General features: G+C 37.4%; 1 protein-coding gene across 4 annotated transcripts in view; it reads left to right on the forward strand.

Moving 5' to 3' along the window:
* The first annotated feature begins 1,123 nt into the window (after nt 1–1,123).
* The window catches only part of TMEM196 (transmembrane protein 196), a 216,320-nt gene continuing 202,950 nt past the window's right edge, over nt 1,124–14,493 (forward strand). For 3 of the 4 annotated variants that reach the window (XR_005838579.1, XR_005838580.1, XM_040644213.1), the window contains exons 1-2: nt 1,124–2,479; nt 5,053–5,182. The gene's annotated coding sequence lies outside the window, so the exon portion shown is untranslated. Of the gene's footprint in view, nt 2,480–5,052; nt 5,183–8,546; nt 8,597–14,493 lie in introns of all 4 variants that reach the window. The other variant, XR_005838578.1, reaches the window with a different exon arrangement.

The raw sequence follows: 14,493 nt of genomic DNA on the forward strand, positions 1-14,493 counted from the left end.
AGAACCTAAGGAAACATACCTGGGAACTGAATCTTGTTCAGTTTTAATTTTACTTATTTATGGGTTTTCTGTTTGTTTGTTTGTTTGTTTGTTTGTTTGTTTGTTTAAAGAGAGAGAAGTGGGGCGGAGAGGGAAAGAGAGAATCTCAAACAGGCTCCATGCCCAGCCAGCACGGAGCCCAATACGGGGCTCCATCTCATACCCTGAGATCATGACCTGAGCTGAAATCAAGAGTTGAACGCTTAACCAACTGAACCACCCAGGTGCCCCAAGAACTATTTGGTTTTAAAGCTTTAATTTTAGTTTAATTCCGCTCCCCTGGAAAAAGAAGACTGAGTTCCAGCTTATAATAAGACAGAGCAGCCTACATAAAAGCACAGTAATTTTGGTCCCTAACTCAGTGCTCTCTCCCTCCCACCACCTTTCTTTATGCTGCTTACAGTGCATTCATGCATTCTTCAGCAGGTTCTTTAGATTCTTTCACAAAAGGCAGAGCCAATATGATTTGCTGATGGGTTGGAAGAATGCAAGCAAAAGCGAGGAATTGGATCCACCTAGTGAATGAGGAAAATTGGGGAGCTGGAAGGGAAAATCAGGAGTTCTTCTCGGCCATGTTTTTCTTAAAGTGCTTATCAGGAGCCCAAGTAGGAAGCATGGAGTGGGCAGGGTTCAGGGGAGCAGCGAGGCTGAGATTTCTTTGGGAAGCATCAGCAATAGTATGGAGTGGAGTGAGGTGAGAACTGAGCTCCGGCCCATTCCAAAATTGTGAGGCTCAGAAGAGAGGTTTAAGGAAGGGATTCTATTTTTTTCTCTGCTCTAGCAAAATGAAGCAACACTGTATGTTGCTTACTTTTTGCCCCCACATCCCCACTCTATCAATTATTTTATACTCATTAGAACTTCTCAACACATAATTTGATTTTTTTGAGTCATTATTTTCTTCTGGCCCTGCACTGTGAAACAGACTTCAGTGAAATCAGTTTTAAGCCACTATGGTCTCCAGTGCGCAAGGAATTTACTGATGAAAGTGGATAGGACAATAGTCGCACTCTAGCCGGTCTATTTTATTCCCAGAGGCTACTGAGTAGAAATCAGGGTAAGTATTTTATAATTATTACGGAAAACAATATTATCAAAACATACGGAGGGGGATAATTTAAGTAAAGACCTTACATGACATCTTTCAGTGAAATGATTTCCCATGAGAAGGCAAATGTCTTCAGTAGCAGAGTGAAAATAAATATTAATGTTAATAGTGGGCACCAGTAGAAACATTCTCTCTTTAGGAAAACACCCGGATAAATTACATAGAGTGGAATGGGAGACCACGAGAAGAGGATTAGGAGGAAGCCCAGGAAACGAAAGAGCTAACTGTGCCCCTCTGCCTTAGAAGAGAGGAGAAAGTTAAAGGAAAAAGGGCCAACGCCTGGGCAACATTTGAAATTGCCCAAAAAGTTTGGAAGCAGCAATGTCTATTGACTATTGGTAAACTGTTATTGCTGCAGCAATTTAAACTTCTTTTATTTGTTTTTCTTAAAGATATATGTATTTATTTATGAGAGAGAAAGAGAGAGAGAGAGCACACTTTGGGGGGGGGAAGGGGGGAGGCAGAGGGAGAGAGAGAGAAGCCGACTCCCTTCTGAGTAGGGACCCCTACCCAATCCAGGGGCTCAATCCCACAACCCCGGGATCAAGATGAGCGGAAGGCAGACGCTTAATGGACTGAGCCACCCAGGCGCCCCTAAACTTCTTTTAATTTAAACCCCAAGCCTTTATCAAAGTGTGCTACACACACAATGCCTTCTGTAAGTGCTTTTATTTGTGTGTCTGTGTGTCTGAATGCATTTATGATTTTGTTTTTGTTTTTTTAATTTGCAAAGCAAGGCAAAGTGCTGAGGTTAACTCCAGGACAGATGATAAATTCAAAACCTAGCATGAAGAGTAAGAATTCAGTGTTGTTAGAAGCTGGAGCCAGAAAGGGCCAGAAGGCATCACTCACCTACTTTACTGTCTTATATTTAGAAACTAGAGGCATATTGGTGAGGATTTCACTAGCTATAAATTGTGAATTGGAAGTCTGAACCAATCTTGAATAATCCTAAGGAGCAAAGTATATTATAGTTTTTGTTGTTGTTGTTGTTTTGTTTTGTTTTGTTTGTTTGTTTTTAATTGTGTTGTCTTGACCCAGTTTTTGAGGGCTTGGCTAGAGGCCAGTTTGTTCCCCTTTTTGAGCATTCGATTAAATCTTCACCCTCAACCACTTCTCTTATCTGGCTTTCACACTCCAGGTTACTGTGCCTTCTTTTTTTTTTTTTTTTTAATTTATGAGAGAGAGACCATGGGGGAGTGGTGGGGTTGGTAGAAGGAGAAGGAGAAGCAGGCTCTCCGCTGAGCAGAGAGCCCCATGCAGGACTCCACCCAGAACCCTGAGATCATGACCCGAGCCAAAGGCAGACAATTAATGGACTGAGCCACTCAGGTACCCCTTGTGCATTCTTCTTCTTCTTCTTTTTTTTTAATATTTTATTTATTTATTCGACAGAGATAGAGACAGCCAGTGAGAGAGGGAACACAAGCAGGGGGAGTGGGAGAGGAAGAAGCAGGCTCACAGGGAGGAGCCTGATGTGGGGCTCGATCCCATAACGCGGGGATCACGCCCTGAGCTGAAGGCAGACGCTTAACCGCTGTGCCACCCAGGCGCCCCTTGTGCATTCTTCTTAATCACCCTGTGGCCAGCTACCATACAACTAGGTACAGCTCCTAGGCACAATTATTCAAATTAGCCAATTCATAGGGAACCCCGGAAACCTAGCAACCCACCCCGCTTGCCATCCATAAACTGCTCCCACAGCTCCAGCGTGCTGTTAGTCCTCTGAACCTACGTCTCTTCTGAAGCTGAAAATAACCAAGAGTTCTGCCTTTCATCTATCCTTTGTCAATGTGTCACGTCCCACCATCAAAAGAATCTTTAAATCTTATGAGACACAAAGAAGCCTCAGGTCAATATCTGGAATTTACTTCAAAATGTAAAATATATATAGTTATGCCCTACTATATGGAAGGCATTGATATGGTGACCCTAAATAACACATCTTTCAACCAGCTGTGTAAGAATCATGCCAAAGGATTTGTGAAAAACATAGACTGATATTCCATCCTAGACCAACTGAATCAGAATTTCCAGGCGGTAGAAAGTGGGAAACTATTCTTAAGTTTTTCAGATGATTCCAGTGCACATACTAATGTAGGTACTGCTGATATGGAAGATACATAAAAGATACTGGCTCCCCTTCAAGGACTTTAGTTCTGGATTGAAATCCTAGATCTGCTTTTACCACCATGTTAAACGGAGCAAGTTACTTAACCCTTTGTGAGATTCAGTCTTGTCTGTAAAATGAGTATAATAACTTGCTAGTGTGATGATTAATGAGAAATTGTCTAAAACTATCCAACAAAATGCCCAGAGCTTAAAATACAGTAGCTGTTGCTATTTAGAGAAAGCAAACACTAGAGAAAAAAAAATAACGTGAAACAAGGGCCAGGATGAGCAGACATGTACAAATTTTGAAAATAGGAGATAGAAATGGTAAAATCTTCCAATACTTAATCAGCCCAGATATATGTATCAGACTTTCCCTATAAAAATGGTAGGTATTAATTCAGTATTGAATCCTAACAGGTATAGCTAACAGTGTGGTTCCTAAATACACATTTATTTGTAGATGTTCATTGAAGATCCACCTAGTTGATTTACACCAGTTGCTTCATTGGCATTTTGGATGGTCTCTTTTCTCTGCCTGTGTTGGAGCCTTTGGTGTTTACCTAGATGGGTCTACGGCCCTTTTCTCTCACGTGCTCTCACAAGTTTTCTCTTTTTTGAAATCTTTATTTTCATCATTTAAGAAGCATGTCATACAGTTAGGAAGCATCGAGTCTCTAAGATGAAGTAATTACTCAACAAGTTTTAGATAACACTCCTACAGTTGGAAGCCATTGGAGCAACTGGTTTTGAAGAACTTTCCAAATATATGCATACTGGGATGATTTATTTTCTGTCCGGGCTGGTGTGTATGATTCTTTTTCTCCACTTCTTTTGTAATGGTGACACCCAACTTGGCTTGATACTAAGCACAATTTCCTCTTAGCGCTGAAGACACACCGAGCTATCATGTTTTGTTTGAATTTCCCACATTGCTGTAACCACAATTGCTTCTGGTACTCCCCTCTTTGCCCTTCCCTATTGCAAAAAGTAAAGGAAATAAAAGATGCAAATTTAAGATCTCTATTAAGACTGTTATTCTTACTTTCTTCACTATTCAGTGGCTGGATGGTCATAAGCAAGTTATTAGCTTCTCTGAGTCCATTTATTCATTTACAGAATTAGAAACAGCAATACCTGCCACATAGGAATGTTTTGAAGATTATATAACATAAATTGATGTATGTAAAAACTAAGTGGTAAACTTTCAAGCATAATACTAATTCATTACTATTTTATTTTGAATCCATGTGGTTAAGGAGGGACAGAGGGAGGAGAGCGAGAATTTCAAGCAGACCCTCGCTTTGCACAGACCCTGACTTGGGACTCAGTCTTACGACCCTGAGATCATTACCTAAGCCAAAATGAAGAGTTGGTCTGTGAACCTACTGAGCCACCCTAGTACCCCTGATCACTTCCATTTAGACACAAACTAACTCCCGTGTTCTCATCTTCTACCCCTGGCACCATACCAATAGGGTCCTTACAGGTCACTCCCATTTGTTCATTCTACAGGGATAGAAATTATCCAAGGAAAAGTGGAGATTGTACCATTGAAGTCTTGCTCCCTCTCAGGGAAGCACAGTGAAGGGGGCTGGGTTCCTTGTACACCCAGCAGTCAGAGATACTGTGAAGTTGGCAAAAGCTATTTTCTGTCACTGTACTTGGATTCCTCCCAGGCCCAGTGGGGGTAGTTCAACCTTGAATTGGGAGATCTACATTCTAATTTCAGCCCCACCATAGGCAAAGCAATTTTAGTCATGTTATTTAAATTTCCTTGTTCTCAATTTCAGCGGATTTCAAGTAAAGATGCTCATCCTACTCCGGGCCTGCCTCAAAGACTCTCTATGAGAAAATGTCCTCACGGATACACACTGCTGTGAAGTTATTAGAGACAGACGTATTTTCGCTCTGTGAGCTCAGGTACTGCAATTTAAGGCTCAGGACTGTTTGAATCTCAGAATATAATGTCGGTAGATAGAAAGCCGTTATCTCTTTCCCTCATCAACGACACTTTCTTATGATCCTTCTATTATGCCAGTAAAAATAGAAGTGAGGTACCTAGGAACTGGCAATGTTTTATTTTTCTATCTTTTTTCTGAGGAAAAAGAAAGTATTATGAAAGTGTCATCTAAGGAGCTTATCAGTTCACACAAAGTTTTTCTTAGGAAAGACATACCCTTCACAAAGCTAAGTGAAATGCTGATACGACTACATTTCTCTTTTAGGCAAGTCATCTCATATGGTTGCCTTGATTACCAAAGTGATAAAAACAGAGGGAGGAAGTAGAACAGTGTCATTACATCACCCTCAGTTAGAAGGGCACATGTATTTCTAGTCAATGAGGGAACAAAAAATAGTCATTTTAAATATCTATTCAAATACAAACATTTATGGGGCCCTCCTTTGGTGTTAGAGATCCAAAAATGATTAAAACATGGCTCCTGCCCCCATTCAGTTGACAAAATAGTTACAGCAAATTATTATGTGCCCCTGGATTCTGGACTGATGTCCTCAAAGAAGAAGAAGCTTTTAAGAAATTAATTAGGTTCCTGTCTTTAATGCTATTGTCAACAAAAATCAGGAGGAGGAAAGAAAGACTGTGCAAACAGCACATTTTTCTGAATCTCAAAACAGATCTCTGGTTATAGAGACTGTAACAAACTAAGCAGACCTCAGTTTATACATCAGGCTCATAATCAAAATCCCAACAATTTTGTTAATGTGGCACACATTCCTGTTTTATGGACATTCATTCCCACTCAGTGTATAAAAAGCAATTAAATAGGAAGGTCAACAGATCCATGGGATCAAATATGCAAAAAGGAAAAGTGCATTTATGAAGATGAAGAACAAAAATCTTATTTTTCAAGAAGATATCACCATCTTCTGTTTCATTGTGAAGGATTTCTAAAGTGCATATGATTTCAACTAGGCATTTACATGAATAACAGATAATAGTAAAGGAGTACCATCCTTGCAATGATGGTAAAGAAATTATTATAAACTCACAAAGATGAAGAGAAAAGGAGACAGAGGGCAGCATATTATGAAATGGGAAACTAAAAAAACAAAAAGGTGAAACCTGCAGACAGAGAAGCCCAGTAAAAACAAAAGACTCATTCTGCATACAGGCAGTGAGCCTCTCTAATTAGAGGCTTCAGAGGTCTCAGAAGTTAGGGATAAAGGATGGGTTTGAGAATAAAAGATTGAAAGATGTGGTGAACATATTATTTAGGATATGCTCTTGAGAATAAAGGATTCATTATTAACTATTAAACCACGATATGCGACATACATTAGGACTCTCCTGGGCCATGACATTAATTTCATGTAGAAGGAGCATGTTCAAATCTTGCTCTTATTTTTTAAATTGAATTATACTCCTTTTCAAATTGATTTGTGTTTTAATGTACGATATTTTTGATACTAACCCTCATCTGATATGTGTTTCATAGCTTCTCCTATTTTGTGACTTGTCTTCTAATTCTTAGGGTGGAATTCATTTTTTTTTTTTTAAGGAATAGAAATTCTTGATTTCAATGTCATCAAATGTGTTTATTTACCCCTTTCATAGTAACACTTCTTGTGCTTTCCTTAAAAATATTCTTAATAAGATCATGAAGATATTTGCTTATATAAGCTTAACTTTCATAGTTAAGATTATAACCCACCTGGAGTTAATTTTGTGCCTGGTGTGAATTAGAGGTAAAATAGTTTTATTTTTTAGTATTCTTATCCCAATATGATTTTTTTAAAAGCTTGTGTTTTCCATATTATTCATATGAGTCAACTGTCCATATATAAGCAGTGGCTTTGTTTCTAACCTTTTTAAATTAAATTAAACTTCACTTTAATTAATTTTATTTTTTCCTAAGTCTTTCTGTCTACATGCAACAATAATATTATGGATTTATTTTTTAGTAGTTTTAAAGCATGTCTTCTCACTTCATTCTCTTCTTTAAGAGGGTCATAGATACAATTGACACTTTGCATTTCAATTAATTTTTTATAATTATTGTCAAATTCCACAAAAATCCCTGTTGGAATTTTGATAGGGGTTGAGTCTATAAATAAACCTAAGGATAATAGCCATTTTTACAATAATATGTCTTTCAATATATCAATTTATGGATTTTCCATTTATGTGGGTTTTCTTAAATATTCTGAAATGAAGTTTTATAATTTTTCTACATAGAGATCTTGCCTACTTTCTTAACATATATGTTGATACTCTTACAAATGTTATATTTTCAAAATTTCATCTCCTGAGTATTACTGGTAGATATTTGTATATTAATTTTTTTAATTTTTGAATTTAACTGTCTTGCTTAATTTTTATCAAGCCTAATCATATTTCTGTAGATTCCTTTGGCTTTTCTTTTTACACAATCATATAATCCACAAATAATGACAGTTTCATTTCATTTCTAATTCTCACATATTCCATTGCTCTTTTGATTTACTTCTCCTTCTGCCTAGCACCTACAATACAATGTTGCACGGGAGATAGCGGGCATTCTCTTGAACCCTATCTTAAGGGGCAGGCCTTTGACATGTCGACAACATTGAAGTTTTAGCACTGCTCTAAATGATATTGTATATATCTTTTATCAGATAAAGGAAATTTCCTTTTATCCCCTTCTAGTTTCTGAGAGTTGTTAACATTGTATCAAAGTTTTGTCAACATCTATCAAAATAATCCTATGAATTTTCTCTTTTTGACCTATTTTTGTGACAAAATACATTCAATTATTTTCTAATGTCAATCTAATGATCTTCCGATGTTAAACTAATGCTCCTCTGGAATAAAACACACTTTTTCATAATAATATCCTTTCTACATATTACTGTATTGTTGGCTTATGAGTTATACAACTGTGTTCAAAAGTGAAATTGGACTCTAATTTTCCCTTCTAACTTTTTTTTTTTAATATCAAGGTGTTACTAGCCTCATCAAATGAATTTGAATGTGTTATTCATTAATTTTTTCTTCTCTGGGAAGATTCACGTAAGATTGGAGTTATTTCTTCTGTGAATGTTTATTAGAACTTGTCAGTGAGGCCATATGGTCCTGGAGTTTTCTTGGTGGGAAGATATTAAACCCGTGATTCTTTTTCTTTAATGGTAGTAAGGATATTCAGATTTACTATTGTTATTTTTTCTACAAATTTGAAAAATATGAATTCTTTTACTAATAACCTCTTCTTATCAATTTAACATTCACCCCATCCTGATATTGGTTATTTGTGACTTTTTTTTTTTCCTTGACTTACTCTCACTTCAGGTTTGCCAATTTCAGGACCAACCTTTGGCTTTGTTGTTCCTTTATATTCTGTAAGTTAGTTTTTCACTTTCTTCATCAATTTCTGCTATTACTGTTTTTATTTCATGCTTTGCAAGTTCTTTTGTCATTTTGGACTTATTCTGCTGTTATTTTACTACTATCTTTCGATGGTTACTTAGTTCCTTAATTTCAATCTTTCTTATTTTTTAAAAAACATGCACTTAAGGCTATGACTTTTCCTGTATTACTTTAATCCCCTTTAACAATTTTTAACAGTTTTCTTATACTGTACGATACTTGCCTCATGATTCAGTTGTAATACTCTAACTTCTAATTTCCATTATAATTTCTTTTGTTAATTAAAAGTATGTTTTTAAATTACCAACTTAATTTTAATGCCTTGAAATGTATTTAGCTTAATTCCATTGTGGTAAGAGAATGTGTTCTATACAATTTAAATCCTTACAAAAATTTTGAGAGACTCTACATTGTTATTTTTGTTCAATACAATCGATGTTTACGTTTGCCCACATATGAAACCACTTTTTCTGCGCTTAATCGCTTCTTGCAGTTGAGAGCGTTTATCTGGAATCACTTCCTTTCCCCCCCTACAGCATGCCCTTTAGCAGTTTCATCAGTAAGTGTGGGAGCGCTGACAGCTCTAATTCGAGCTCTTCCTTGCCGGGGCACCCACCCCCCTTGGGGCTATGTGTTCTACTCCTAAAGGAGGTTAATGTATCACCCACCACCACCACCACCAGAAGGCTGGAAGGCTTGTTTTGACCTTCCCTCAAGTGGTGCACAGAAGGAACCACTTTAGGTAACTACCTCGTGACCTCACCACCTTGCCCATCACTCGATAAAAGCGGGGGATTGCAGGCGGGACTCAGCAGAGACGACGCATGGAGGGTAGTGGTGCGTCACCTGGATTGCAAGCCCGCCTGCCCGCCGGATCCTCCCTACCAGTCTGTGTGAAGGGTATGGAGTGGCTTGCTTCGTTTTTTCCGTTTTTCCGTTTTTCCGTCTCAAAGTGCCTTCTTAGCCTGCAGGATACGATACTGACCCTCCTCCATCTTCTAACAGGGAGGGCTGCTGGTGAGCACTCTATCTTTCGTCTGAAAATGTCTTAATTTTGCCATCTTCTTGAAAGCTAAATTATTTGGGTATAGAATTCCAGGTTGAATGTTCTTTTCTGTTGGCCTATGGAAGATACAATCTGACTGACTTCTGGCTTTCAGAGACGGCATTATTTTGAAGGCATTGTGTCTGTTCTGGGGGTTTTGTTGTTGTTGTTGTTTTGTTTTCCCTAGTTGGTTTGAATACTTGTCTTTCTCTTGGTGTTCTGAAGTTTCATGATACTGTTTCTATCTGTGGTTATTCTCCACATCTTTTATGCACTTTCTGCCTCATTCCCCTAGTCCTTTGGTTGGTCACGCCTCATTTTTCCTGTATACCTGCCAGTTCATAAATCTCTTTTCTTTTGTGTCCAAACTGCTGTTAAATGTCTCCATTACTGCCTTCATTTGAGTTATTGTGTATTTATTTTAAAACATTTATTTAGTTGCTTTTTAAGTCTGCAATGCCATTTTTAATAATTTTTTTGTTCCCTGTGGATATTTTCAAGTCAATTATGTTCACTACATTTAATGATGTGAACACCGTCACACTATTAAATGTGGTAAATGTTGTTTTAAAATATATGCTTATAATTCCAATATATAACATCATGTGAATCTGATGTTTTTGCTGTTTTTCTCTGGCACACATGTGTAAGGAATCTAGGGTATACTAACAAGCAATTGAATTCCTGGGCTTTAGGTTATATCAGTGTTCTACTTTGTGGGGAATTAGGAGACATGGACTAGGTGCTGGTAAACATTCTTGAAACTTCAGTCAGTTAACACAACAAAGTATATTTCTCATTCATGCAGTCTTCTGTTGAGTTAAATGACTCTAGGGCTACCCTTCAGCTAATCTGGGAACCTATGAGTGTGTCAAGGGACTTTTCAGATGTGATTAGTTAAGGATCTTCATATGGGAAGATTATCCTGGATTGTTTGGATGTGCCCACTATAATCACACAGCTTCTTATCAGAAAAAGAGGGAGGCCAGTGAGGCAGAGTCAAAAAGAGACTTGAGGTTGCTATGCTGGTGGTTTTGAAGATGGAAGGGCCATCAACCAAGGAATCCAGGCAGCTGCTAGAAGCACATGGAGAAGGCAAGGAAATAAATTGTCCCCTAGAGCCTCCAGAAGGAATATAGCCCTGCTGACACCTTGGTTTTAGCTTTGGAAAACCATTTTGAACTTTTTGAACTTGCAAATTATGAAATAATAAATAATAAATAAAGTTTTAGGCCACTAAATGCGTAATAATTTGTTAGAGGTGCAATAGGAAACTAACATGTTAGTACATTGACACACTAATAAAGTATGTCTCTAGTAGATAGAATAGAATTGGATTTTGCTGCATTTTCTTTAATCCAAGTCTAACAATTTGTCTTTTAATTGAATTATTTAGTCAATTTATATTTAATATTATTGATATAGTTGGATATAAAACAAATTTTTGCTATTTGTACTCCAAGATCTAATCTTTTCTCTCCCCTTATTTCTCGTTGCATGCCTACTAAGCATGATGTATTATTTTATTTCTTGTATTAGCTTTTAGGTCGTATACATTGTATTATTCTCTCAGTGGTTACTCTACATGTTACCAGATGCACCTATGAGTTCCTACATTAAACCTTAAGCCAGTGCTTTACACTTGTTGCACATTCAAGGACAGTAAGAAGTTTAACTCCGCGTGCCCCATACTTCACTTTGGTGCAGTTCTCATCTATACATTTTCTTTCTACATATTTTATAAACCCCACAAGGTACTATTGTTATTACTATTATTGTTGGTATTTTAAATAGTATTTATATTATATTTTATGCTTTCTGGCACTCTTTGTTCTTATAGTTCTCTCCTTCTAGTTGGCACCATTTTCCTTCAATCTAAAGACATTACTATAGTGTTTCTCATGGTGCGCATTTGCTGGCAAACAATTTCTTAATTTGAAAATTCCTCTACTTTCCCTCTGGGAGGCAAAATAAAAGCAGGAAGTAATTTACTAACTTCAGAACAACAAAAAGTTGTTAAGGAATTAAAGGAATCCTTGTCCAGCACGTGTGTCACCTGTGAACATTATAGAGATAAAATATTAAAACTCCACATTGAGTTTTTTTTATAAATTTGTGAATATGGTGAATCCTGCTGGGGCAACTGTACTGGGCCTAAATATTTATTTTCTGTGGTAGAAAGAAGGATAATATTCTAGCCAAATCCTTATATTCAATTCTAGATAGTCAATAAATACTATTCAAAATTGAAAATTAAAACAGTATATGGGCATAAATTTGAAAGTCTTAAGAGAATAGAAAAACAGCAAAGATATTTGAATATTGCCGCCTCTGCCGAGAAGGGTTTAGGTGGAAGTTGGGAGGGGAAACAGCTATTTTTCAACATAAGCCCACTGGACTACTTGAATTTTTATAATTCATGTGCTATTTCATTAAAAACAAAATAAAAAGAAAGTAGAAGGTAAGCTTCCTTTTGAAGACTTATTTTTGGGTAAGATGTGAACAGATTTAGGAGTGTGATTAAAAAAAACTACTAGAATAAAACAAATAAGGCAGTATCATCAGAAAAGGAAGATATGGCAGTATCCATTTAGACGTTCTGGAAACAGGCATTTTTTTTTTTTTAATTATTAGTTTCGAAGGTAGAATTTAGTGATTCATCAGTTGCATATGACACCCAGTGCTCATTACATCAAGTGCCCTCCTTAATGCCCATCACCCAGTTACCCTATCCCTACCCTCCCCTCCAGCAACCCTGTTTGCTTCCTAGTAGTGTCTCTTATGGTTTGACTCCCTCTCAATTTTCATCTTATTTCATTTTTCCTTCCTTTCCTCTATGTTCATCTGTTTCTTTTCTTTCTTTTTTTTTTTTAAAGACTTGACTGATTTGACAGAAACAGAGAGAGAGAGAGCCCGCGCGCGAGTGAGCGTGTGAGCACAGAGAGAGAGAGAGCGAGCCCGCGCGCGAGTGAGCGTGTGAGCACACAAGCAAGGGGAGCAGCAGGGAGAGGGAGAAGCAGGCTTCCCGTTGAGCAGGGAGCCTGATATAGGGCTCCTTCCCAAGACCCTGGGATCAATGACCTGAGCTGAAGGCAGACACTTTACTGACTGAACCACCCAGGCCCCCCCATCTGTGTTGTTTCTTAAATTGCACATATGAGTGAAATCATGTGGTATCTGTCTTTCTCTGACTGATTTATTTCACTTATCATAATACCCTCTAGCTCCCCCCCGCATTGTTGCCAATGACAAGATTTCATTCTTTCTGATGGCTGAGTAATATTCCAGTGTGTGTGTGTGTGTGTGTATATATACATACCACCTCTTCTTTATGCATTCATCTGTTGATGGACATCTGAACTCTTTCCATATTTTGGTTATTGTGGACATTACTGCTGTGAACTTTGGGATGCATGTGCCTTTTTGAATAACTGTATTTGTATCCTCTGGATAAATACCTAGTAGTGCATTTGCTGGGTCATAGGGTAGCTCTGTTTTTAAGCATTTTAGAGTTAAGGTCTTATTCCCGGTTTGCATCTTAATGAGATGTTATTTCATGCGCATATAGACAGGGCTAAGAGGCAAAAAGTGATAAGTGTGCAATCCCTGTTTGAGAGTGTGTCCCTAAACTGGGGAAATCATGAAAGCGAGAAACTTGAGGAAAGAAATCTGAGGGAATGCTTCCTATTATGTATGAAACAAATAATGTCAGATAAGTAGATAGAAGGATAAAGCATCAGGAACTTCCCTAATGAACAAGAGGAGTTGGCTTGGATTTTCTAAGAAAAAGTAGTCCGTGAATTGATACAGGGCACTCAAGCAGAAGTGATACTACTGCACTGTAACTGACAGATGTGATGAAGAAATATACTCCTGGATGAGGAAAGAAGAATTTGTGTATCTTTTAGGCTTTTGGCATTCGTGCTACCCTGACTCAATAGGCAGACAAAATGTCAAAACCAAACCTCATTGCATGGGCACCCTGCTAGACACAAATTGTGGCATGGTCACAACTGACCCAACGGTGGGATTGGCTGTTCTCCTTATACTTATCCATAAACACTGTTGAACAATCAAATGACATCATGTGCAAAAATTCTTGAGGGACATTAAAGGGCCCTACATATAAATATTACAATTGAGTACAAGTGCAAAGACAGATATTTTTCTAGCCAGGTCTTTCACTAGATGTGCACTTTATTTCAGCAATAAGATATGTTGCTGTGTGGCATTGTGGGTAAAGCGGTCACATGTATTGAGGAACAGAATTATTTCTGTAAGCCTCAGTTTCTCATCTGTCCCAATAATGATAAATGACTTAAGAGTCTTAAGGGCTTTAGAAACACCTATATTTGTAAGACATATACTAACATAAGATGTTAATAATATAGGAAATTAAATGTGGGATGTATGGAAACTCTACTACTCATTTCTTCTGAAAATCCAATGCTGTTCCAAAAACATAAACTTTATTTTAGAAAGCACATATGTGACATTTAAATGAAACGTGTGTCAACAGAACGATTAATTTATATCTAAAATACCTAACGGAGTGCTTGGTACATAGAATAAGCTCAATAAATGTTATTTCCTTTTCTTTCATCCTTGAGTTCTCAGGAAATTGATCTGCCACCTGCACATTAATCTCTGGGCTTATTCAGGCTTCCTTCTTATTCTTGTCTATTTTTTACCATTTGATTCACATTAATTCAGCCCAGCACACATCTTCTTTGGGTTCCTCATTTTGGACAACCTTCAGATAGCGATTTCTGTAACAGGGAAGCTAGATCATTTTTCAAATCTTACTTTTCTTTTTGTTAGTCT

This window comes from Ursus maritimus, unplaced genomic scaffold (assembly GCF_017311325.1).
Source record: "Ursus maritimus isolate PB19 unplaced genomic scaffold, ASM1731132v1 scaffold_3, whole genome shotgun sequence".
In the NCBI taxonomy this organism is placed as follows: domain Eukaryota; kingdom Metazoa; phylum Chordata; class Mammalia; order Carnivora; family Ursidae; genus Ursus; species Ursus maritimus.